We start from the raw sequence: 26,594 nt of genomic DNA on the forward strand, positions 1-26,594 counted from the left end.
CTACACACTTTTAAACAACCAGATCTCACTCACTATTGCGAGAACAGCAAGGAGGAAGTCTGCCCCCATGATCCAATCACATCCCACCAGGCCCCTCCTCCATCCAACACTGAAGATTACAATTTGACATGAGATTTAGGCAAGGACACAAATCCAAACCATAGCACTATTCATATCTTTCCTCCTTAGGAACTATATTGGGGAGGGGAATGAATGAGAATGATGTTATGTTAAGGACCATCTCAAATATACTTTACGTGTATTTGAATTATTGGAAACTATCATGGAATATGTAAGATGTGGAGACATTGTCCAGGGCTGTAGAGTTGAGTAGAGCAGTCTGTTTTGCCATACGTGGAGACTCGTGCTTATGTAATCATAGACCTATAGCATCATAAAACTCATGGCTCACGTTTATGGAGAACTTATTATGTGCCAGTGGTGTTTAAGTGGTCTATGAGGATTATCTCAGTGAAACCTTTCAGCAACTTTGTAATGTAGGTGTTATTTTATCTTTTTTTTTTTTCCTGTGATATTAAAGAATTTGCTAGGTCTCAGAGCTAATCTCTGTTAGAGGTGATTCTTGAACTCCACCCAGTTTGATTTCAGATGCCAGCTCTCAGCTGCTACAGTTAGAAGGTTTGGAAGGTTCTGTGACCCAAGGAGCCTTCCTCACCAACTGCCTGAGCTTTTCAGATAGTCGTCTTAGCTCTTGTTTACATTTGTTGGCATAGAACAGTCTTGTGTGTGAGAAAAACTTTTCCTTGCAGGTGAAATAATTTAGCTGGATTTGTTTTGCATTTTTAGTGACGCTTGACTCTTCATCTGGCTCTGTGTTTAATCCGCCACCCGAGTGCAGTGAATCTTTCATTATAGCTTCTTCACCCTCTCTCTCCCCCGCCACATACTTTCCATATTTAATGTTCCAGTGGCCTGGGTGTTCTGAAGGAGAATTAACTAACATGTAACATAATTTATGGCCTTTATGTTCCTTGGTGTTCAGAGAATAATAAAAGTTACAGTCATTGGGTATGTCTGATTTGTGATTTTTTTTCCTACCAAAGATATTCATCTCCCTTCCTTCCTGTACTTACTGTGTGTTTCATTGGAAACCGTCAAGAGCTATTACCTGGTGATGGTTCTGGAAAACAAAGGCTTTTCCACCACCAGCTTTCACTGTGGCCAAACTTCAGTAACATGTGGATGCCATTCCAAGGGAAAAACATCTTATGAACCTCCAATGTTGACTTAATGTTTTTGTTATTGAATTATTGAACCACATGAAAATAGAAAGCTAGGTATGAATTTCTTTGTGTAGTTCTTAGACAAATATGAAACCATAACACATTTACAAATTACATGCAATCAAAATGACAAAACTAAATTCAAATGAGGAATATTGCATTAACAAGATGAAAGATATTTGTTTAAACAGAATCATCTCTGGAAATATCAGTATGGGATGTCTGTTATGTCAAAGGTTCTACACAGCTTGCCATGTTTGTATTAGCCTTGGCTGTGTGATGACTCAGTTTCCCTAACACTTCCAGCTGCTACTACTGGGACAATTCATATGTACTCCACCCCTATTCTGAGATCGTGAGGCACAAACACATTATTTAAGTAGGAAGTTTGTCTTTTTTATCTTTTGCTTGTGACAATTAAAACAGCAGTACCCAATACCACCACAATTATAAATGCAAACATAAAGGAGGCACAAAACTTTTGTGCTGATACCCATATTTTAGGTGCTGTGTAGCTGATGCAAAATACACTTGAACTATTTTAAGTGAGTGTTATCTAAATAAAACCAAAAATAAAAAGTCTCATCTAGAACATTCAGATCCCTAAGAACATGCCCAGATATCCCAGTTTGAAAAAGGTGTGGGTCATCTGTCCTTCCTCTGTGGAGAGAATTGCTCTTCTCTTTGCTGGGAATGCATGTCCCAAGGTGTGTTACATGGCTCACACTTTATCTTCATTCGAGTCATTGTTCAGTGTCATTGACATGGGAAGGCCTCCCCTGACCACCTTGTCTAGGGTAGCACTCTCATCAGCTTTGCTCCTTACTCTGCCCTGTTTTTTCAGAGCACTCATTATTACCTGGCATTGTTGTTTGTTTGCTTTCACCTGTCTCCACCATTAGAATGTAAGCTGCATTGAGAATGGGCTTGGGTTTATTTATGCCTCACACAGTAGGTGATAAAGATCTATTGAACCAAGGAATAAACACTCTTGCTCTTCAACCTTGCTTCCTTCTGGCTGTGTCCCTAATCCCAATCTTCACTTGGGTAAAGACTCATTTTTTTTTTTTCCTTTTTGTGGAGAATGGTGTCTTGCTATATTGCCTAGGCAGGTCTGAAACTCCTGGGCTCAAGCTATCCTCCTTCCTCTCCTCCCTAAAAGCTGGGATTAGAGGTGTGAGCCATCCCACTCAACAGGTAAACTCTTTTTAAAAACTGTCCCCACTGAATGATTAATGGATACAAAAAATGGTAAGAAAGAATAAGCAAGACTAGTATTTTCTAACACAACAGGGTGACTAGAGTGAAAAACAGTTTATTTGTACATTTTAGAATAACTAAAAGAGTTTAATTATTTGTAACACAAAGGATAAATGCTTGAGGTGATGGATACCCTACCCTGATGTGACTATTATGCATTGCATGCCTGTATCAGAATATCTCATGCAACCCATAAATAGATACACTAACTATGTACCCACAAAAATTAAAAATAAAACTTAAAAAAAAATACCACCACTTAAGACTACATTCTCTGTCCCTCATTAGAACACCTAGAATCTTTACTGGGACCCCTGTTATGTCACTCATGGATTCCACCTCGTGATATTTTTTCTTAATTTTTATCTCTTCTCCCAGATCCTGAGCTCCTTGAGGACAGCATCTGTGTTTGATTAACCTTGAATTCCCCCAGTATCTGGTGTGAATGCAGAAATGTGGTTATACATGGGAATCACCCAGAAACTGTAGAGTACTTGGTTCTAAATATCATTCACTTCTCTTCCACAGTGTCCTGCAGAGGGGCTAGCACGTGGTTGGAGCTTGATGACAGTCAGTGGATAGCATTTGGTGAAAAACACTATAAGCTTTGGGAACTGAATTCTCTATGACTAACCTGATGTTAACACTACAATAGGAGAAATTAAATTTTGTTCAACTGAGTTTTTCTCATCTATACCCTGACGAGACCCTAATTAGGCATTATTGTGGCTACAGTGAGCACTGTATTACCTTTGAGTTCACAGTTTAGTGGAGAGGACAGCTAGAGGTAGGGAGAGACAGACAGAGATAGTGTTTGTTCATTCATTCATCCATGCATTCTTTCTTCAGATATGGAGCATCATGTCCTTGCTACTAGATTTAGGGGAAACTCAACACAGACCTTGTCTAAAACCTAGCCCTAGTGGGAAAGAGAGGCATCACAAATGCTTTTTTCTGGAAAAAAAAAAAAAAGAAAAAAAGAAAAAAGATACTAACAACAACTATGGTTAGTGCAGCAAAGGAAAGGAATGCAGAGGTATGAAAATGCACGTGTAATGTGCCCTGTTCCAAGGCAGGAAGGTTCTCCTTGAGGTACAACGTTGAACTGAAACCCCAAGGATGAGTGGACCCTAACCAGGGAGAACAGCAGAGGAATAGCATGTGCAAGGGGGTCTGAAATATAAGACTGTAATAGAGGGATCCCAAAGTGTCCCAGGAGTATAGGGTGTGAAAGAGTAATCCTGGTTATAGGTCTGGAAAGCTTCATAGAAGGAGGGTTTTGACTGGGCCTTGAGAAACAACAGGTCATTCTTAGGTACATGGAAGAGGGGGAGATAGCTGTCCATCAAGACCAGGAGACCAGCGTTCTCTTAGGCACAGAGGTAGAAATATCTAGATCTGGCTTGGGAACTGTTCAGGGAGGGGAATGACTAAATTGCAGGGTTTATAAAGAACCTCTCTAGTAGAATAATTATATTGATGAAATACAGAAATGTCTGAAAACCATGAGTCACACATCAAAAACATTTGCTGGTCAAAAACGAAAGCTTGCTATGTTTAAAAGTTTACTATGTATAAAGAATCAGCTAAGATAATTCTTAGCTGATGCTACTATTAACATTTCTATCAATTAAAGATCTTTATCATTAGCACTGTATGTCACCCTTTTAAAGTAATTTATCGCATGGAATCACAGGTGCCTTTTTTTCCTGAAAAAAAGAGATAATTTGTTATAAAAACATTACAAATTATATTGAGTTGACATCACTCAATTATAGCTACATTACTGAATTACACCTGTTCAGCCCAGAGCTGGGGAATTTATTAGCACAACCTCCATTAGAGCTAATGGGAAATACAGTTCCAACACTCTTTGAATCCACTGCATAATCTGTAAGAAGGGTTTTTCCTGTTGGGATTGTTCTCTGGCCTTGGCAAGGTGAGCTGTGAAGACTTCATTTCTTACGAAGTTTGGGGATACCACACCAGTGCTGTTTATTCATACAGGCTGCGACATCAGAGACTAGTTGGGCTGTGAGAGCCTGTTCAGACAGGTCTCTTCCAGCCTCTGGACAGATGACCCTCTCCTCAGCTGCTTCTCTCCCAGCGCTTGCTTACCTGCATTTTAGTTTTCATTACCCAGCCATTATGCTCACTGCCCACAGCCACCTCTGCTTATTGATTTGGGACCTGTGCCAGTTTCTAATTGTTTCCTTTAGATTGGGTTTGCCCCAGATTGCTGACTCTTGTCTAATAATTTCTCTCTTCCATATTGTGCCTTTCCTTGCCCTTCTTTAGTAATTTCTTGAGTAGCCAGAGAAGCTATGGGTTTGACCCATCGGCTCATACCAAGGCCATATGAGCTATGGTGACTTAAAAAAAATTAAGTTGAAACTTTGAGCACAGTTTTTTTTTTTTTTTTTTGTTTGGGGTTTTTCTTTTTTTCCCCAGGTTGCTGGAATGCAATGGCACAATCTAGGCTCACCACAACCTCCGCCTCCTGGGTTCAAGTGATTCTCCTGCCTCGGCCTCCTGAGTAGCTGGGATTACAGGCATGCGCCACTACACCTGGCTAATTTTGTATTTTTATTAGAGACGGGGTTTCTCCATGTTGGTCAGGTAGGTCTTGAACCCCTGACCTCAGGTGATCCACCCACCTCGGCCTCCCAAAGTGCTGGGATTACAGGTGTGAGCCACCACGCCCGGCCGAACACAATTTTAAAAAAATCCCCAAGAATCATTAACTTCTCCCATCCTCTTTTTCTTTCCAGGACATATTTTTTTTTGTGTGTGAATGTATTGTGGGATCACTCTTGTTATTTAACTGAGAACTTCTCAAGAGGCATGGCAGGTTGAAGAATTCCATGTGTCACCATATATTTGAGACCTCTTAAGTACATTTTTTAGTTTCCCAACAGCCACTCACTTTTCAGGGTGGATTTGGAAGAGAGTCCTTCCCTGCAGTGGACGGGAGGCGGGGGCACCTGGTGCTTCTAGTCCTCATTCCCTGGCTTCATCATTATTCATTGTTCCCTTGGCAAGGAAACATAATTCAAAGTTTCACAGTTTTCTGTTACTATTTATCAAAATACCATAGCAGTTGTATCATACAGCAGCAGAAAATTTCAAAAGTTATTTGTTTTTGTTGACTTTAGATCCTATGTCTGATACCTTGATGAATATTTATAGGAGAGAAGAAAATGCTAAAAATCATCTTCATTTAAAAAAAAAGTAATAGATTAATTAACATCTAAAATAATTACCAGCCTCTCAATAGGCAGAGGAATCTTGGAACCTTATTATAAACATGTTCATTCTAAGCATGGATCTGACAATACAGTGTAGTGCAGCACTACTCAAAGGGTAGTCCTTGTCCTGGTGCCAGTATGCAACAAAATAAGCATAGAAATTGAGAGTAAGGATTTAGAAACTCGTGGGCTATTTAACAGAGTAAATTTGTCTGTTGATTCCAATAACAAATTTTGACTTTTACTTTGAAGGCCTTTATTCCCCAGTGGTTCATTTTCATTGCACTTTGTAAAAGTATTGATCTGTGCTAGATTAGGTGTGGGTGTGGTTGGCAGGAACAATGCTGTTCCTCCATCACAGTGCATTCGTGTAACACTGGCGTAATTAGGTGAAAAACACAAGCCCCAAGCACTGGTTTTTCATAGCCATGGGTGTGAGTCCTGGATATGCTATTTACTGGCTGTCGAACTTGGGCCAGTTACCAAGTCTCTCTAAAGGTCATATTCTCTATCCTGAAAATATAAGTAAGGTGGTACTATTCTTTGCAGGGTTGCTGCTAGGATTAGCTGAGATGTTATAGGTAAACCTGCAGAGTTACTGCATCAGGGTTCAGCCAACTTTGGCAGTCCTGGGAAGAACACGAGTGTGGTACTTGGTGCACAATAAAATTCCATAAATGTTTACCATGATTTGTTTTTAAGTAGAATTTGTATATGCCTTATAGCCTCTCTGAGGGATATCGGGAAACAAAATTCAGTGGTAGCCTCATTTAGGTCACACATTTACAAAGCTCTCTCAGGACATGGACTTGAAGGAAAAGTTTATGTTTAGGCTCCAACAAAAGTCTTTTCTCAAAGATTATGTCTTTACTGGTTTTCTCATATCTTCCATCTTTTGATGGCGTGTAGAAATTACTAGAACATGTGTATAGAGAGCAGCTCCAGGGAGCAGATGTGCATTCTTACTCATCATTAGATGCAGTGTAACTTTCGCCCTGCCTCATGAATTTTGACTCTACTTTGGAAAAATAGTCACACAGAACTTCTTGATAGAGTTTCCAAAATTAGCTTCCAGAACTTTATATAGAAGGGCATTAGACTCCCCACATCTCTTTGCATGTGTTATATTTCTTTTTTGGCTTAAAATTTGCATATTTATTATTCATGCAACAAACATCTATCAGAAGCATTTCCAGGGCCTGTCATTTGCCAACCCAATGGTAGTTGCTGTAGCTTCTAGAAAAATGGAAGTATTTTAGCCAGTGAGACATGTCAGCCAAAATAACCCAAGAAGCCAGGGGCGGTGTCTCAGGCCTATACTCCTAGAACTTTGGGAGGCTGAGCTGAGCAGATGACTTGAGGGCAGGAGTTTGAGATCAGCCTGGGCAACATGGTGAAGCCTCGTCTCCATCAAAAATACAAAAATTAGCCAGGTGTGGTGGCGCAAGCCTGTAGTCCCAACTATTTGGGAGGCTGAGGTGGAAGGATCATCTGAGCCTGGGGAGTGCCTGCCACTGCACAGTCTAGGTGAGGGAGTGAAACCCTGTCTCAAAAACAAACAAACAAACAGAGATAGTGGTACTTATGGAACCAAAGCAGGAGATGCCTTGTAGGTATTTAGAAAATCTCATTGTCATAGACATTTTTATTATAACTTCATCTCCAGGTCTCTTTCTTCATAGATTTTTTAAAAGCATTATTAAATTATTAATTTTTTTTCACATTTTAATCTTTGAAATTGGGATACATGTCACAATCGATAGTCACTTATAATCACTCCAGATAGGTGGCAGTTGGGACAACTGTTGTTTGTCTGCACATGTATGAATATTGAAAGGGAAGCATCAAAACTCACAAAATAGGTGTCTATGGCTTGGAAGAAAATCCAAGGAATAGTTTTGGAGCATTCTTAGAAGAAATATCTGTGCACCTGATGACACAGAGGAGGATAATGTGCAGGCTGTAGTGATCTGTCCAGTTTCTCCCAGCTGGAAGTGAAAGAGCTGGTCCAACCAATGTCTGACTCCTACCTTGTGCCTTAAAAAATGTATCTTGGAAAATTTCAAACATACACAAATGTAGAACTAATAGCATAATGAACACCCTTGCATGCATCATCCAGCTTTAATAATTATCAATATCTTGCCAATCTTATTTCATCTGTCCCCAATTTATTTTTTCTTTCTTTCTTTTCTTTCGCTTGAGTGCATTAAAGCATATGCTGGATATCATGTCTTGTCACCATGCCATCATCACATTTAACGAAATTAATAATAATTCCTTAATATTTTCTAATATCTAATCCATATTTGCATTTCCCTAATTGTTCTTTTGTTGATGGTTTTGTTCAAGTCAAAATCCAAAAGAGATTCACACATTGCATTGAGTTGTTATGTTGCTTGTCTCCTTTATTTTTAATTAGTTCTCTTATCCCCTTCCTCTCAATAGCTTTGATTTGTGAGAGAAAATGGATCATTTGCTCTATATTTTGAAGATGGCTGTTTGCTTTTTTGTGTAGTGTTCAACTTATTTCTCTGTAGGGGAAAATAAATATCTTTTCTTCCCATCTTAGTTTTATGATGGAAGCCTCTATAACAAAAGATAGATTAACAAGAGAAAAGCAAACCGATTTATTTAATCTAAGTTTCATGTGACATGGGAGCCTTCATAAGGAAATCAATGCCTGAAGAAATGGTTAAGGCTCTGTACTTTTTATGCTAGGTTTGATGGAGAGTGGGAAGAGGTGAAGTATGATTGGACATATATTTGGGAGTGTGATCTAATGGTAATAAACTGGGGGAGGGAATTTAGCAAGGCCTGTTTGTTCAGCTTCTTCTCTGTGTCCCTCTGTCTTGAGAAGTAAGGCTGTTCCTTTCCTCCATGTATAAGGAGGCACCTCTAAAATGGTCTTACGACCTGCTCCAGGGCAAGCTCAAGAAAATCCTTCTTTTGGTTCATGACCTGCTTCAGGAGAGAAGGGCAGAAGGTGAGAGTGACCTTCCTGCTTCTGCTGTTTTCTTAAATACCAAGGTGTCGTATTTTGGGAAAGCATGTCCTGAACCCCATTACCACTATAACCTGGTATTTAGTCTAGAGTCTTGGCTAGATTTTATAGAGATTTTTTAGACAGGAATACTTCATAGATGGTGCTATGTATGTCCGATTTCATCACAGTATGAAGGAAATAATGATATGTGTCCTTTTAGTGAAGATAACATGAGTTAGTTCATTCAGGTATTGTCAGCCTGTTCTGTTACCAAGTTCCCTATTGTGCTTACACTGCTGGTTTTATGTCCACTCACGGTAGTTTCCTATATCTGGATATAGGTTTTATATCATTAGGGGATGCAAAATAGCAGTTTTCTAATTGTGTCATTTCTCCTGCATTTATTACATGGAGATCTATGAAGAACTTTTTCTTATCAACCATTTGGTTACTCTGAAATACAGTTCACATAAGCAGGAAAATAATTGTTTCTCTATCATATTTTAATTTTTAATTAATGAATTAATGCCTAATAACTTCTATTTGGTAACATTGGTATGTTGGTAACATTGGCTACCAACTAGAAGTTATTGGGCATTCATTCATTAACGCCTAATGAGTTGTCATGCATGTGTCATTATGAAGTTATGGATTAAAAAAATATATATATATATTTTAATTATAATTTAAGTTCTAGGGTACATGTGCTCAACATGCAGGTTTGTTACGTACGTATACATGTGCCATGTTGGTGTGCTGTACCCATTAACTCGTCATTTACATTAGGCATATCTCCTAATGCTATCCCTGCCCCTTCCCCCCACCCCACGACAGGCCCCATGTGTGATGTTCCCCACCCTGTATCCAAGTGTTCTCATTGTTCAATTCCCACCTATGAGTAAGAACAGGTGGTGTTTGGTTTTCTGTCCTTGCAATAGTTTGCTCAGAATGATGGTTTCCAGCTTCATCCATGTCCCTACAAAGGACATGAACTCATCCTTTTTTTATGGCTGCATAGTATTCCATGGTGTGTATGTGTCACATTTTCTTAATCCAGTCTATCATTGATGGACATTTGGGATGCTTCCAGGTCTTTGCTATTGTGAATAGTGCTGCAATAAACATACATGTGCATATGTCTTTATAGCAGCATGATTTATAATCCTTTGGGTATATACCCAGTAATGGGATGGCTGGGTCAAATGGTATTTCTAGTTCTAGATCCTTGAGGAATCGCCACACTGTCTTCCACAATAGTTGAATTAGTTTACAATCCCACCAACAGTGTAAAAGTGTTCCTATTTCTCCACATCCTCTCCAGCACCTATTGTTTCCTGACTTTTTAATGATTGCCATTCTAACTGGTGTGAGGTGGTATCTCATTGTGGTTTTGATTTGCGTTTCTCTGACGGTTAGTGATGATGAGCATTTTTTCATGTGTCTATTGGCTGCATAAATGTCTTCTTTTGAGAAGTGTCTATTCTTATCCTTCACCCACTTTTTGATGGGGTTGTTTGATTTTTTTCTTGTAAATTTGTTTAAGTTATTTGTAAATTCTAGATATTTGCCCTTTGTCAGATGGGTAGATTGCAAAAATTTTCCCCCGTTCTGTAGGTTGCCGGTTTACCCTGATGGTAGTTTCTTTTGCGATGCAGAAACTCTTTAGTTTAATTAGATTCCATTTGTCTATTTTGGCTTTTGTTGCCATTGCTTTTGGTGTTTTAGTCAAGAAGTCCTTGCCCATGCCTATGTCCTGAATGGTATTACTTAGGTTTTCTTCTAGGGTTTTTATGTTTTTAGGTTTAACATTTAAGTCTTTAATCCATCTTGAATTAATTTTTGTATAAGGTGTAAGGAAGGGATCCTGTTTCAGCGTTCTACATATGGCTAGCCAGTTTTCCCAGCACCATTTATTAAATAGGGAATCCTTTCCCCATTTCTTGTTTTTGTCAGGTTTGTCAAAGATCAGATGGCTGTAGATGTGTGGTATTATTTCTGAGGACTCTGTTCTGTTCCATTGGTCTATATCTCTGTTTTGGTACCAGTACCATGCTGTTTTGGTTACTGTAGCCTTGTAGTATAGTTTGAAGTCAGGTAGCATGGTGCCTCCAACTTTGTTCTTTTTGCTTAGGATTGATTGTCTTGGCAATGCGGGCTCTTTTTTGGTTCCACATGAACTTTAAAGTAGCTTTTTCCAATTCTGTGAAGAAAGTCATTGGTAGCTTGATGTGGATGCATTGAATCTATAAATTACCTTGGGCAGTATGGCCATTTTCACGATATTGATTCTTCCTATCCATAAGCATGGAAATTTCTTCCATTTGTTTGTATACTCTTTTATTTCATTGAGCAGTGGTTTGTAGTTCTCCTTGAAGAGGTAATTCACATCCCTTTTAAGTTGGATTCCTAGGTATTTTATTTGCTTTGAAGCAATTGTGAATGGGAGTTCACTCATGATTTGGCTCTCTGTCTGTTATTGGTGTATAAGAGTGCTTGTGATTTTTGCTCATTGATTTTGTATCCTGAGCCTTTGCTGAAGTCGCTTATCAGCGTAAGGAGATTTTGGGCTGAGACAATGGGGTTTTCTAAATATACAATCATGTCATCTGCAAACAGGAACAATTTGACTTCCTCATTTCCTAATTGAATACCGTTTGTTTATTTCTCCTGCCTGATTGCCCTGGCCAGAACTTCCAACACTATGTTGAATAGGAGTGGTGAGAGAGGCCATCCCTGTCTTGTGCCAGTTTTCAAAGGGAATGCTTCCAGTTTTTGCCCATTCAGTATGATATTGGCTGTGGGTTTGTCATAAAGTTCTTATTATTTTGAGATATATCCCATCAATACCTAGTTTATTGAGAGTTTTTAGCATGAAGGGCTGTTGAATTTTGTCAAAGGCCTTTTCTGCATCTACTGAGATAATCATGTGATTTTTGTCTTTGGTTCTGTTTATATGGTGGATTACATTTATTGATTTGCTTATGTTGAACCAGCCTTAAATCCCAGGAACGAAGCCAACTTGATCATGGTGGATAAGCTTCTTGATGTGCTGCTGGATTTGGTTGGCCAGTATTTTATTGAGGATTTTGGCATCGATGTTCATCAGGGATATTCGTCTAAAATTCTCTTTTTTTATTGTGTCTCTGCCAGGCTTTGCTATCAGGATGATGCTGGCCTCATAAAATGAGTTAGGGAGAATTCCCTCTTTTTCTATTGATTGGAATAGTTTCAGAAGGAATGATACCAGCTCCTCTTTGTACCTCTGGTAGAATTTGGCTGTGAATCTATCTGGTCCTGGACTTTTTTTGGTTGGTAGGCTATTAATTATTGCCTCAATTTCAGAGCCTGTTCAGGGATTCAACTCCCCCCTGGTTTAGTCTTGGGAGGGTGTATGTTTCCAGGAATTTATCCATTTCTTCTAGATTTTCTAGTGTATTTGCCTAGAGGTGTTTATAGTATTCTCTGATGGTAGTTTGTATTTCTGTGGGATCAGTGGTGATATCCCCTTTATCTTTTTTTATTGTGTCTATTTGATTCTTCTCTCTTTTCTTCTTTATTAGTCTTGCTAGTGGTCTATCAATTTTGTTGATCTTTTCAATAAAACAGCTCCTGGATTCCTTGATTCTTTGAAGGGTTTTTTGTGTCTCTATCTGCTTCAGTTCTGCTCTGATCCTAGTTAATTCTCACCTTCTGCTAGCTTTTGAATTTGTTTGCTCTTGCTTCTCTAGTTCTTTTAATTGTGGTGTTAGGGTGTCAATTTTACATCTTTCCTGCTTTGTCTTGTGGGCGTTTAGTGCTATAAATTTCCCTGTACACACTGCTTTAAATGTGTCCCAGATATTCTAGTATGTTTTGTCTTTGTTCTCATTGGTTTCAAAGAACATCTTTATTTCTGCCTTCATTTCATTATGTACCCAGTAGTCATTCAGGAGCAGGTTGTTCAGTTTCCATGTAGTTGAGTGATTTTGAGTGAGTTTCTTAATCCTGAGTTCTGGTTTGATTGTACGGTGGTCTGAGAGACAGTGTTTTATAATTTCTGTTCTTTTACATTTGCTGAGGAGTGCTTTACTTCCAACTATGTGGTGAATTTTGAAATAAGTGCAATGTGTTGTTGAGAATAATGTATATTCTGTTGATTTGGAGTGAAGAGTTCTGTAGATGTCTATTAGGTCCACTTGGTGTGGAGCTGAGTTCAATTCCTGGATAACCCTGTTAACTTTCTGTCTCATTGATGTGTCTAATGTTGACAGTGGGGTGTTAAAGTCTCCCATTATTATTGTGTGGGAGTCTAGGCCTCTTTGTAGGTCTCTAAAGACTTGCTTTATGAATCTGGGTGCTCCTGTATTGGGTGCGTATATATTTAGGAGAGTTAGCTCTTTTTGTTGAATTGATCCCTTTACCATTATGTAATGGCCTTCTTTGTCTCTTTTGATCTTTGTTGGTTTAAAGTCTGTTTTATCAGAGACTAGGATTGCAACCCCTGCTCTTTTTGTTTTCCATTTGCTTGGTAAATCTTCCTCTATCCCTTTATTTTGAGCCTATGTATGTCTCTGCACGAGAGATGGGTCTCCTGGATACAGCACACTGATGGGTCTGACTCTGTATTCAGTTTCCCAGTCTGTGTCTTTTAATTGGAGCATTTAGCCCATTTACATTTAAGGTTAATATTGTTATGTGTGAACTTGATCCTGTCATTGTGATATTAACTGGTTATTTTGCTCGTTAGTTGATGCAGTTTCTTCCTAGCCTCGATGGTCTTCACATTTTGGCATGTTTTTGCAATGGCTGGTACCGGTTTTCCTTTCCATGTTTAGTGCTTCCTTCTGGGTCTCTTGTAGGGCAGGCCTGGTGGTGACAAAATCTCTAAGCATTTGCTTGTCTGTAAGGGATTTTATTTCTCCTTCACTTATGAAGCTTAGTTTTACTGAACATGAAATTCTGAGTTGAAAATTCTTTTCTTTAAGAATGTTGACTATTGGCCCCCACTCTCTTCTGGCTTGTAGAGTTTCTGCCAAGACATCCACTGTTAGTCTGATGGGCTTCCCTTTGTGGGTAACTTGACCTTTCTCTCTGGCTGCCCTCAACATTTTTTCCTTCATTTCAACTTTGGTGAATCTGACAATTACGTGTCTTGGAGTTGATCTTCTTGAGGAGTATCTTTGTGGTGTTCTCTGTATTTCCTGAATTTGAATGCTGGCCTGCCTTGCTAGGTTGGGGAAGTTCTCCTGGATAATATCCTGCAGAGTATTTTCCAACTTGGTTCCATTCTTCCTGTCACTTTCTGGTACACCAATCAGACATAGATTTGGTCTTTTCACATGGTTCCATATTTCTTGGAGGCTTTGTTGGTTTCTTTTTACTCTTTTTTCTCTAACCTTCTCTCCTCACTTCATTTCATTAATTTGATCTTCAATCACTGATACCCTTTCTTCCACTTGATCAAATTGGCTACTGAAGCTTGTGCATGTGTCACATAGTTCTCATGCCATGGTTTTCAGCTCCATCAGGTCATTTAAGGTCTTCTCTCTGCTGTTTATTCTAGTTAGCCATTAGTGTAATATTTTTCAAGGTTTTTAGCTTCTTTGCAATGGGTTTGAACATCCTACTTGAGCTCAGAGAATTTTGTTATTACCGATCATCTTAAGCCTTCTTCTCTCAACTTGTCTAAGTCATTCTCCCATCTAGTTTGTTCCACTGCTGACAAGAAGCTTCATTCCTTTAGAGGAGAACAGGCGCTCTGATTTTTAGAATTTTTAGCTTTTCTGCTCTGGTTTCTCCCCATCTTTGTGGTTTTATCTACCTTTGGTCTTTGATGATGGTGACGTACAGATGGGGTTTTTGTGTGGATGTCCTTTCTGTTTGTTAGTTTTCCTTCTAACAGTCAGGATCCTAGCTGCATTTCTGTTGGAGTTTGCTGGAGGTCCACCCCAGACCATGTTTGCCTGGGTATCACCAGTGGAGTCTGCAGAACAGCAAATATTGCAGAACAGCAAATGTTGCTGCCTGATCCTTCCTCTGGAAGCTTTGTCTCAGAGGGGCACCCGGCTGTATGAGGGGTCAGTTGACCCCTATGGGGAGGTGTCTCCCAGTTAGACTATTTGGGGTCAGGGACCCACTTGAGGACACAGTCTGTCCATTCTCATATCTCAAACTCTGTGCTGGGAGAAATGCTACTCTCTTCAAAACTGTCAGACAGGGACGTTTAAGTCTGCAGAAGTTTCTGCTGCCTGTTATTCAGCTATGCCCTGCCCCCAGAGGTGGAGTCTATAGAGGCAGGCAGGCCCCCTTGAACTGCAGTGGGCTCCACTCAGTTCAAGCTTCTGGGCCGCTTTGTCTACCTACTTAAGCCTCAGCAATTGCAGATGCCCCCTGCCCCGGCCTCGATGCCACCTTGCAGTTCCATCTCAGGCTGCTGCGCTAGCAGATAGCGAGGCTCCATGGGCATGGGACCCTCCGAGCCAGGTGCCAGATATAATATCCTGGTGTGGTGTTTGCTAAGACCACTGGAAAAGTGCAGTATTTGGGTGGGAGTGTCACGATTTTCCAGGTACCATCTGTCATGGCTTCCCTTGGCTTGGAAAGGGAATTCCCCAACCCCTTGCACTGCCCGAGTGAGGTGATGCCCTGCCCTGCTTTGGCTCACACTCCATGGACTGCACCCACTGTCTGACAAGCCCCAGTGAGAGGAACTTGGTACCTCAGTTGGATATGCAGAAATCACCCATCTTCTGCATTGCTCACGCTGGGAGCTGTAGACTGGAGTTGTTCCTATTCGGCCGTCTTGGAACCTCTCCCTGTTTATTCTAAAAATATATTTTGTATGTTTTAATTTATTTCAGTCATTAACCTTTTTGATGCTCAGATTTTCCCTTTCTAGGTCAGTGGGAATGTCATGTTTCCCTACTTTTAAAAAACATTGTTTAATTAATTTTTTTTTTTTTTGAGACAGAGTGTTACTTTGTTTAGCTGGAGTGCAGTGGTGCCATCTCGGCTCACTGCAACCTCTGCCTCCTGGGTTCAAGCAATTCTCCTGCCTCAGCCTCCCAAGTAACTGGCATTACAGGTACCCACCACCACACCTAGCTAATTTTTTGTATTTTTAGTAGAGACAGGGTTTCACTATGTTGGCCAGGCTGGTCTCAAACTCCTGACCTCAAGTAATCTGCCTACCTTGGCTTCCCAAAATGCTGGGATTACAGGTGTGAGCCACTGTACCCTTCCTGTTTAAAATTTTATTGTCTAAAATGTCCAATATATACAGAACTAGACAGAATAGTGTAATCAATTCTCATGTACCCATATTCTGTTTTAAAAATAATAAACTCATGGCCAGTTTTGTTTCTTTTATACCCCAACTTACCTCTGATCTCCCACATTGCTTATGATTTCATGTTTCCGCACTCTAAGTTTCAACCCTGTTTGGCTTTAGCTTCCATCTTACTGCCCTATAAAATGTCCCAGGTAGGTTATATGCTTTTAACCATTTAATTTACTTCATTAATTAACTAGGGTGATACTAGCTGCTTTAGCATCATAGACTGCAAAATGTAATATGGCTTAAACTAAATGGAAGTTGTTGTTGGTTTTTTTTTTTTTTTTACCTAACAGTGTGGTATCAGTGCTTCTGTAAAACAGTTTTCTTCCTGGGATGTTTCATATGCTTCCCATCTTGTGTTTCTGCCTTTCTGTAGGTCCGTAGACAGTGGAAGGGAAAGAAAGAGAAATAAGGTAAAACCGTTTCTTAAAAGACTTAACCAGAATTGGCACATATGCCATTGGCTAAAACTCACGTCACCTGTCCACAAAAGTGTGTCACACAAGTTCAATAATAATAAATGTTTTGAAGGAGAAATATATGTATTTTTGGTAAATAGCCTTCAGTTCTCACATTATACTGCACTATACATTCAAGAACTACACAAATATTTTAAATTCTCAGTTTTTTCATTATTATTGTAATTACTTTTGTTATATTGTAAGGTATTGTTCTAGTTCATTATGTGCATTTTATTAGCTCAAAAGAATTACTGCTTTCCAAATAAGGGCATTGAGGGAATCAGTGATGTATAAGCCTTGAGTTGAGTGGGGTTTGATTTTGCTTTATTTTTTAAATTGTGGAATCATACTTGTCTATAAATTATAGATGGGCATTTCTATCTTTGTAAGGAGGCAAGGGTAGATATCAGCAATTGTGAGTTAGTCAGATTTCTGAAACACTAGGAATTATATCAATAAAAAGAAGAGCTGATTAATATCCATGATCACACATAGGTAGGAGGCCAAATAGTGTTGCTAATTAATAGATAAATCAAGAGACCCAAGAGGAATGATGACTCGCACAGACATGACCTCCATTTCTTAGGAGGTGCAGATTCTGGGTAGTCTTGTAAATTTTTTTTTTTTTTTTTAGACGGAGGCTTGCTCTGTTGCCAAGCTGGAGTGCAGTAGTGCGATCTCAGTTCACTGAAACATCTGCCTCTCGGGTTCAAGTGATTCTCCTGCCTCAGCCTCCCGAGTAGCTGGGACTAGAGGTGTGCCACCACACCCAGCTAATTTTTGTATTTTTAGTAGAGGCGGGGTTTCAGCGTGTTGGCCAGGATGGTGTCCATCTCTTGACCTCATGATCTGCCTGCCTCAGCCTCCCAAAGTGCTGGGATTACAGGTGTGAGCCACCGCGCCCGGCCAGTCTTGAAAATTTTAATATGAGGTTATTGAACCTTGTTTTAGTAAGTTCTAAACTGAGTTGTGACATCCAGTGTCCCAGATGCATACAGGGCAGAGATGGGCTGTCCTATGGGATGAAGGAGAGGCAGGGAATGACTGCCAAGGAGAGGAAGCCCCATCTCTGCTATACTGCTGATTTATAGACATGCTCCCTCCCTGAGGTGTTACCAGTCAGGCCTGGGCCCTCAGCTGGTTTTGGGCTCTCTGAAGAGGCAAAGGTTTTCCATCAGGGGCAATAAGGTATAAGTGGCTCTTATTGTGTTGTTGCCATATGATTTGAAGGATAACTGAATAGGGATGGGATGTCTGAAACCGTCCTTCTGCTAGCATATAACCATACTTCATGTGCAAATGTTTAATAGAAGCAACAGATACTACACACATCTCCACTACCCTTGGGCCATGTGCAGTCTACTTCATTCTGTGTAGATCCCTTCATCAAGTTAAAGATTAACGATTAGAAAACTGTGTTGCCTCAACTCAAACATGCCAAAATATTAACATTAGAGTGTTTTTAAAAAGCAGTGACAATATTCAGATTGATGTGCTATTTAACAAATTAGATAGTCTAGCTTATAAAAATTCATCTTTCCTTAAGGGATTTAATAAAACCATTATCATTCTGGATAGACAAATAAATTGGTGGCCTATCACCTTATCCATTTTTCCTAAATTGCTCTTTGTGCAAAATAAGGTTTGCACTGACCGTGCTGATCCTCAAGAGTACTTTCAATCCAATGTTTAAAAAACAAAATAAGGCTGAGGAATTCTCTGGGTCTGTGAAACTTGACTTAGGTAAGAGGCTATAGTAGATGCTGGTGTGTATTTATTGTGATTCAGCAAATGTTTTAGATCATATGCAATAATCTAACTTTCACATTTGCTTTCTTTTAAGAAGGTTTTATTCCAAAGAAGTTTAATTTAGACATTTAAAGGGGAGAGGAAGGTTTCCTTAAACTCCTTTGAGGTTTGCAAATGCCCTTTCTCATTCAAGAAAAACCACAGTATTATTCACCATGATTCAGACCCACAAGGACTTATTTCATTGTGATGCTCTTTCTTTGCTACGGTAAGTGATGTCATTTGAATTACAAAGAGGAGTCTGGCTTTCAGAAGAATCTTCAAGTTAGTAATGATATTCTGTTCTAAGTGCTACTGTGGCCCACAGTTGAAATCCCTTACAAGTGTTTGTTGTTGTTGTTGTTGTTGTTGTTTTCATACTTTAAGTTCTAGGATACATGTGCAGAACGTGCAGGTTTGTTACATAGGTATGCACGTGCCATGGTGGGTGCTGCACCCATCAACCCATCATCTACATTAGGTATTTCTCCTAATGCTATCCCTCCCCTAGGCCCCCACCCCCCAACAGGCCCTGATGTGTGATGTTCCCCTCCTTGTGTCCATGTGTTCTCATTGTTCAACTCCCACTTATGAGTGAGAACATGCGATGTTTGGTTTTCTGTTCTTGTGTTAGTTTGCTGAGATTGATGGTTTCCATGTCCCTGCAAAGGACATGAACTCATCCTTTTTTATGGCTGCATAGTATTCCATGTGTATATGTGCCACATTTTCTTTATCCAGTCTGTCACTGATGGAAACCCCTCTCAAGTTTTAAAGAATCTAGGGCACAAGGGAACAAAATACTATCAGAAATTTTGGTAAGAATTGTAACACATTCTGTATATAAGTAGATCTCCCAGTAAGGATTTCACGATGTCTAAAGTAATCTGTCTGTAAAATGTTGTTGTAGTAATCTTTCTATAAAACGTTGGTGTTTCTTACTAGATACAAGGGTAGTCTTTGTAAAAATGGTAGTGCTGGTGGTAGCAGCAGTAGCAGAAGCTAATCTGAGCATTTGCTGTGTGTCAGGCACCACACTGAGTGTCTTTCATGACTACATCAGTATCTTGGAAATTGCGGCCAATTGTAGCCTTCCTGATTTTTGCTATTTCCCCATGTCATCTTTATTTTTTATATTTTTTTCTTTAAGTGATCTTCCTTAAATTATTATGGAAGTTTTCCAAATATGCACCAAGTAGAGTGAATAGTGCAATTAATTTCCATATTATCCAACACATAGAGCAGGCTTCATGTGCATGCAGCCTGAGAGTTGTTCAGAGCCCATGGCTTATGAAGGCCCACATTTGGTTTAATGTGGTTATTTGGTTCTTCTGTCACTGTTTTGAAATTCTTAAGCAGTTATAAGAGTCCCTGCATTTTTATTTTGCTCTGGGTCCTGCAAATTATGAAGCAGGTTGTATACCTAGATTCAATAATCATCAAGAGTTTTGCTACATTTTCTTCATATTTTCTTTTTCCCTCCCCTCCTTTCTTTTTCTCTTCTGAAGTATTTTAAAGCAAATTGCAGACATCACTTCACTTTACTCTGATGTACTTCAGAATGCACCTGTTACAAATATGGGCATTTTTGTACTTAAGCATGATGCCATTATTATATCAAGCAACATACACAGTAATTATTTGGTATTATCTAATCCAGCTCCACACTGAAACTTCCCCAACAGACTTGAAAATGCCATTTACTGTTTTTCCTTATTTTCATATTCAAACAAATTCAAACATTATATTACATATGTCCCTTAAGTCTCTTAACCTAGAGAAATCCTGCCTCCATTCTTACTGTAGACTTGTTATACAAGCAGGATCTTTTGTTCTGTAGGAAGTCACACGTTCTGGTTTCATATGCTCTTATTTAATGTGTTCCTCCACCACTCTTATTTTTTTAAGGGATGCTATCTCTAAATTTGATTTAACATAAATGTTTTTGGCAAGAATGCTTTGCAGAGGATGTCCTTACTACGTTTATTAGGAAGCATCCACTATTCAGAACCTCTTTTATTGAAGCTGAGATTCATTATGGTTTTGGCAGGTAACAGCTTGACCATTCCATTTTAAACTTCCGTATTGTTTTTTCATGTAATTGTTTCTTCGATTGATGATTGTTACTTAAATCAATTATGTCATTAAATGATTGCAAAAATCATGATTTCTAGTTCTGTTAATTATTTTCCATTTGTCAACTAGACTTTTTCTGTAAAGAACTTTCCCTGACTGACTAGGACTATTTGGAACTCACTTTTTCTTTTCCTTGACTTAGATTTGTCCTATGCAATAATTTTAGTTAGTGTGGTGTTTTAGTACCTTTTGTGCTGCTATAATAGAATACCCGAGACTGGGTAGCTTATAACGAATAGAAATGTATTTGTCTCATTGTCCTAGAGGCTGGGACATCTAAGATCAAGGGTCTGCATTTGGCAAAGGCCTACTTGATGAGTCATCCAATGGCAGAAGGGTAAAAGACACGCATGCATGAGAGAGGGTAGAAGACCTAACTCATTCGTTTTATAAGGAATCCATTCTTGTGACAACCAACCCATTTCTCTGATAACATAATTAATTCATTCATGAGGCCAGAGCCCTTGTGACCTAATCGCCCCTTAAAGGACCCACCTCTGTTGCATTGGGAATTAAGTTTCCAACACATAGACTTTGGGTGACACATTCAAACCATAGCATTTGATGTGCTTATTATATATATCTTAATATGCTGGGAATTAAACACACAATTGTTAACAGAAAAAGAAAACCACTCATATACCATCTAATGTCATCCTGTATACTCCCAATGGTGTATGTGCCAGGCTTTGGGAAACACTATTACTTTTCTTGCTTTACAGTTGAGGAAACAGAGAGATAATAAGGTTAAGCAACACTCCCTGGGTGGATTTTAGGCTAGAACCCAAGCACTCTGACACCAGAGCCCAGCATAAGCACTCCAATCTTGTAGCGCTTTTCTAAGTGGTCAAAATTTGCATTAAAAAAGCAGACTGATCTTTGAGGTGAAACCAAGAAGGCAATTTTTAAATGGCAAGTCAGTGAGAAAGCCCAGAACTCTTGGGTAATTGATCTGTGTTCTCACTTTCAGCTAGTGCCACCTCCATGACCAGTGTGATTTATTGTGCTTACAGGTTTAAATCAATAATCTGAGTATATTAGAGCCTAGATTGACCTAATAAACTCCTCATACTTCCCCAACATATAATGCTTTGTAGCTTCTAGATGAAATGCTTAAAACATTTTTTAATCTTTTCTTGATTATTCTTAATAATATAAAACTAATCTTTACAAGACAACAGATAGAAACCATTATTGTTTTTCAAAAGGAAAGGGCATTACAATACCAGCCTAGTGTAGTAAAAGCAGAATGCCAAGCTTTTTGGGTCAAATTATTGTTCAACCCCTTGAATGATAAGAGGAACTTTTGAAATACCCTTGGATAGTTTCTATACTACAATCTGAACACTTGGTTAGTGATATAGTTTGGATGTTTTGTCTCCTCAAATCTCATGTTGAATTATAATCCCCAGTGTCAGAAGTGAGGCCTGGTGGGGGTGATTGGATCGTGGGAGGCTGATTCCTCATGAATAGCTTAGTGTCAGTCCCTTGGTGCTATCCCCACAATAGTGAGTGAGTTTTGGAGATGCGGTTGTCCAAAGGTGTGCAGCACCTCCCACACTCTGTTCTGCCCCTGCTTTTCCCATATGAAGTGCCTGCTCCTATCTCACCTTCTGCCACGAGTCAAAGCTCCCTGAGGCCTCCCCAGAAGCTGACCAGATGCCAGTGCCATGCTTGTACAGCCTCCAGAACTGTAAGCCAATTAAATGTCTTTATAAATTACCCAGTCTTAGGTCGTTCTTTATAGCAACGTAAGAATGGCCTAATCGAGTTGGGAAACTTAGATACAGCTTTAAATTTTAAGCATTGTCTCTAACCATTTCATTTGATTTGCCCTTTCACATCAGTGAAATGAAACTGAACACCTATGAGGGATTTTATCTATTGGAGTATGCAATACGCATGCTAAACATCATTGAGGAGCCAGAAGACTGAGGTGGGGGGACTAGCTAGAGTAAAAGCAGGGCCTACCTTCCAAATTTACTTTTTACTGGAAAAAATGTCAAACCATCACTATCTGACAGTTAACTTCTTCTTGGATAATATTTGAAAAGGAGATGTTATTTTATGTCATTTATGGAATTTTAAACCCTCAGGAATAATTTAGTCTAATACTTTCAATTTACATATGAGGAAGCTGAAGCCAAGCTAATTTAAATAATTTCTCATGAGATTACCAGCTAATTAGATGCAAACCTAGAATTAGACCTCAGGTTTCCTGACTGACATACTAAGGTACCATATCAATTAAAGTTATGTGATTGCAAGCAACAGAAACTAATTCTGACTAACTTGTGCAGAACAGGGATATATGCAAAGTAAATTTTGGGTAGTTTAACAAAGTCTAGTGTCAATTGTAGTATAATTTTTTTGGAGGAGAGGTGAGGACTAGAAATAGTTAAGTAATGTAAAATGTATTTTAAATTTAAAAGATCAGAATTGTGATGTGTGAAGTGCAAAAAATATATGATTTAATAATTTATTAAGAGTTATATAACATAAAATCCATTTTAAAGTGAGCAATCCAGTGGCATTTAACTCACTGACAATGCTGTGCAACCACCATCTCTATCCAGTTCCAAAACATTTCCATCCCTCTAAAATAAAACTCATTTCAATGCAGTTTCTCTTCATTTCCCCAAACCTTGTCAGCCACCTATCTGTATTCTGTCTATGTGGATTTACCTATTCTGAATATTTTATGTAAAAGAAGTGATACAATGTATGAGCTTCTACATCTTGTTTTTTTCACTTGGCATGTTTTCAAGGTTCACCCAGGTTATAGGATGTATCAGAAGTTTATTCATTTCTTAGGGCTGAATAATATTGCATTGTATGGATATATTACAATTTGCTTATCTTTTGATTCGTTGATGGATGTTGATGGATAAGTAAGTGGGTTGTTTCCATCTTTTGGCTATTGTGAATAGTGCTGCTATGAACATGTATGCACATGTACCTGTTTTACAACCTGTTTTCAATCCTTATGGTATATACCTATGAGTGAGATTTCTGGGGTACATGGTAATTCCATATCTAAATTTTTGAGAAACTGCCAAACTGTTTTCCACAGTGGCTAAGCCACTGTATACTCCCACCAGCATTGTTGGAGAGTTCCAGTTTCTCCATATCTTTACCAATATTTGTTATTTTCCATTAAAGAGAATGATAGCCATCCTATTAGGTGTGAAGCAGCATGTCATTGTGGTTTTCATTTGCATTTCTCTAATGACAAATGATGAGCATCTTTTCAGGTGCTTGTTGGCTATTTGCATATTTTTTTCTGGAGAAATGTCTGCTAGAGTCCTCTACTCATTACATGTTTTTTTGTTGTTGTGTTTTTGTTTTTGTTGTTGTTGAGTTGTGAGAATTTCTTATACTGTATATTTTGGATACTAGACCCTTATCAAATATATGATTTGCAAATATGTTGTCTCATTCTGTAGATTGCCTTTTCATTTTTTTGATAGTGTCTTTGAGGTACAAAGGTTTCTAATTTTGATGAGGTACAACTTATCTATTTTTTCTTTTGTTGCTTGTGCTTTTGGTGTCATATATAAGAATTCATTGCCAAATGTGAGGGTAATGATTTTACCCCATGCATCCTTCAAAGAGGTTTACAGTTTAGCACTTATATTGAGATCATTACTCCATTCTGAGTTAATTTTTATATATGGTGTGAGGAAGGGGTTCCGCTTTATTGTTGGCGTGTATGGTTATTCAGTTGTTCCAGCACGATTTGCTGAAGAGATTATTATTTCTTCATTAAATGGACTTGTACCTTTGTTGAACATCTGTGTAGATCATGAAACTTCAGAGTGTCTCCCTTGTGGAGTTTGCTTAGAGTCCTGCTATAGTAGAAGAATGTTGGTAGGCAGCAAATATCCACTATGCAGCCCAGCCACTGACCCATCTTTGTGTGAAATTCTGATACACACATATTTTCTTCTGTTGAATTTTCAGCAATAGTGACCTGCAAGAATTTCAGATTTGTGTATTTGTTAATTTGGGATAATTATTAAAAGAAAGACCTGGGGTCGGAGCATTAAAAACAGAGATAAAGTCAAAGGTAGAATAAGAATGGAGTTTTTCAATTCAACTTGTCTCCAGGGTCTGTATACACACTGGAGTCTTTCCTTCTGTTACAGGCTGTCCAATAGAAATACACTGTGAACCACAAATGTAAGCCCTATTTGTAATTTTACATTTTCTAGTAGCCATATTACAAGGAGTAAAAAGAAACAGGTGAGATTAATTCTAATAATATATTTTACTTATCCAAAAATATTAAAAATATTAGTTTTCACCCTGTAATCAATATAAAAAATTATTGATGCAGTATTTTACAGTTTTTTCCTACTAAATCTTTGAGGTCTGGTGTGTATTTTACACTTACAGCATGTTTGAATTTGGACAAGGCACATTTTAATGTGGCTAGTGGCTACTATATTGGACAGTAGAATTTATATCAAAAGCAGCCATAAACAGTATGTAAAAAAATAACTGTCTGTGTTCCAGTAAAGCTTTGTTAACAAAAATAGGTGGCAGGACACATGTGATGGTTAATTTTGTGTCAACTTGACTGGGCTGAGAGATATGCTCATTATTCCTGGGTGTGTCTGCGAGGGTGTTTCTGGAAGAGATTAGCATGTGAATCAGCAGACTGAGTAAAAGTCATCCTCATCAAGGTGGATGAGCATCACCCAATTTCTTGAGGACGTGAATAGAACAAAACGGTGCAGAAATGGCAAATTCACTTCTCTGTTTGAGCAGGTATATCCATCTTCTTCTGTCCTCAGATATCAGAGCTCCTGGACCTTGGGCCTTTGGTCCGACTCTGAACTGGGACTTACGCTATTGACTCTCCTGGTTCACAGGCTTCTGGGCTTGGACTGGAACTATACCTCCTGCTTTCCTGGGCCTCCAGCTTGCAGATGGCAGATAGTGGGTCTTCTCAGCCTCCATAATGGCATGGGCCAGTCCCTCACAATAAATATCTTTTTGTATATCTACATTTATCCCATTGGTTCTGCTTCTCTGGAGAAGCCTGGCTAATATACTGTCTTTGTCTTGTAGGTGGTAGTTTCCCAGTCTCTGTTCTAGGCTGTTCTTTTTAGCTCTGTTTGCAACAGAGAGAATCTTCTCTTCCCCAAGGCTGATTGTTTAGGTGTATGAGCCCCTTTGCTTACTTCCAGTGTCTTAATATGTCCGGCCTCTGGGAATGTGTTTTCCCTCCTCCTTCTGGTTTTGCTGTGCCAGAAATGAGGTGGGATCAAGAGTGCTTCAATTCTTAGGGGTGACTTCTGTGGGTGGATAAGGGAAATGAAAGAAGCTCTTAGGTGCTCTGGCTTCAGGATAGAGAATATAAAACTTACTGCTTACATATACCCCTTACCCTGTGAAGATTCACCTTCTGGTAGTACACCTTGTGTTCCTTATCACTCTAAAACAGTCTCTGAATCCTTTCCATCCATAAAAGACTTCTTGAGGTCGCCTAGCTCTGGAAGGTTCCTGGCTCCAAGGAGGAACCATGAGGAGGTTAAAACTGAAACTTTAAGTTTCATATGGACAAGTTTACTGTATGTAAAGTTCTGTATTTTCAGCAGACAGAATATTATTTACCTATAGGAGGTCCTCAATATATATTTGTTGAATGAATGAAGGAATACATGAATGGACTATCAAAGCAGCTCCAGTTCTGGACTCCAATCACTCATGTTGGTAATAATTTGGTTGCTAAAATCTCCTCTTATGTTCTGTAGCTCAAAAATGCTATGCCCAGATGCTTTAAAATGATGCCACTTGATTCACTCACCTGCCATAAGCGTCTGAGCAGTTAGTTCCCAATGACCCAACATGCCTTGATTTATTGTTCATTTGATTTAACTTACAGAAGGTGACCTTACTTTATTTTCCTGCCAGAATTCTTCCCTGGATCACGGTTGGTGGTGGTCCTCAGGGAATAAATCTCAGGCGGTGGTGCTCAGTCATTTTAGGGTTGCCTGTTCAGTATAACTTTCATGTGCCTGTTTTAGTGAACACAGGCCTTGAGGCTGACGATGGCATTTTGTAGACTGGTTACAGTGACCTATAGTTCATAGAACAGTAGCTGGATTACCTATAAGATAACAACATTCTCACTTGTGGATAAAATGT

General features: G+C 39.0%; 1 protein-coding gene across 2 annotated transcripts in view; it reads left to right on the forward strand.

Annotated features, from left to right (window-relative positions):
* FHIT (fragile histidine triad) overlaps positions 1-26,594 on the forward strand; it is a 1,500,125-nt gene that overhangs the window by 180,166 nt on the left and 1,293,365 nt on the right. For both annotated transcript variants that reach the window (XM_025377569.1, XM_025377568.1), the window contains exon 6: positions 16,438-16,466. The gene's annotated coding sequence lies outside the window, so the exon portion shown is untranslated. The remainder of the gene's footprint in view (positions 1-16,437; positions 16,467-26,594) is intronic.

Source organism: Theropithecus gelada, chromosome 2 (assembly GCF_003255815.1).
Source record: "Theropithecus gelada isolate Dixy chromosome 2, Tgel_1.0, whole genome shotgun sequence".
Classification (NCBI taxonomy): Eukaryota; Metazoa; Chordata; class Mammalia; order Primates; family Cercopithecidae; genus Theropithecus; species Theropithecus gelada.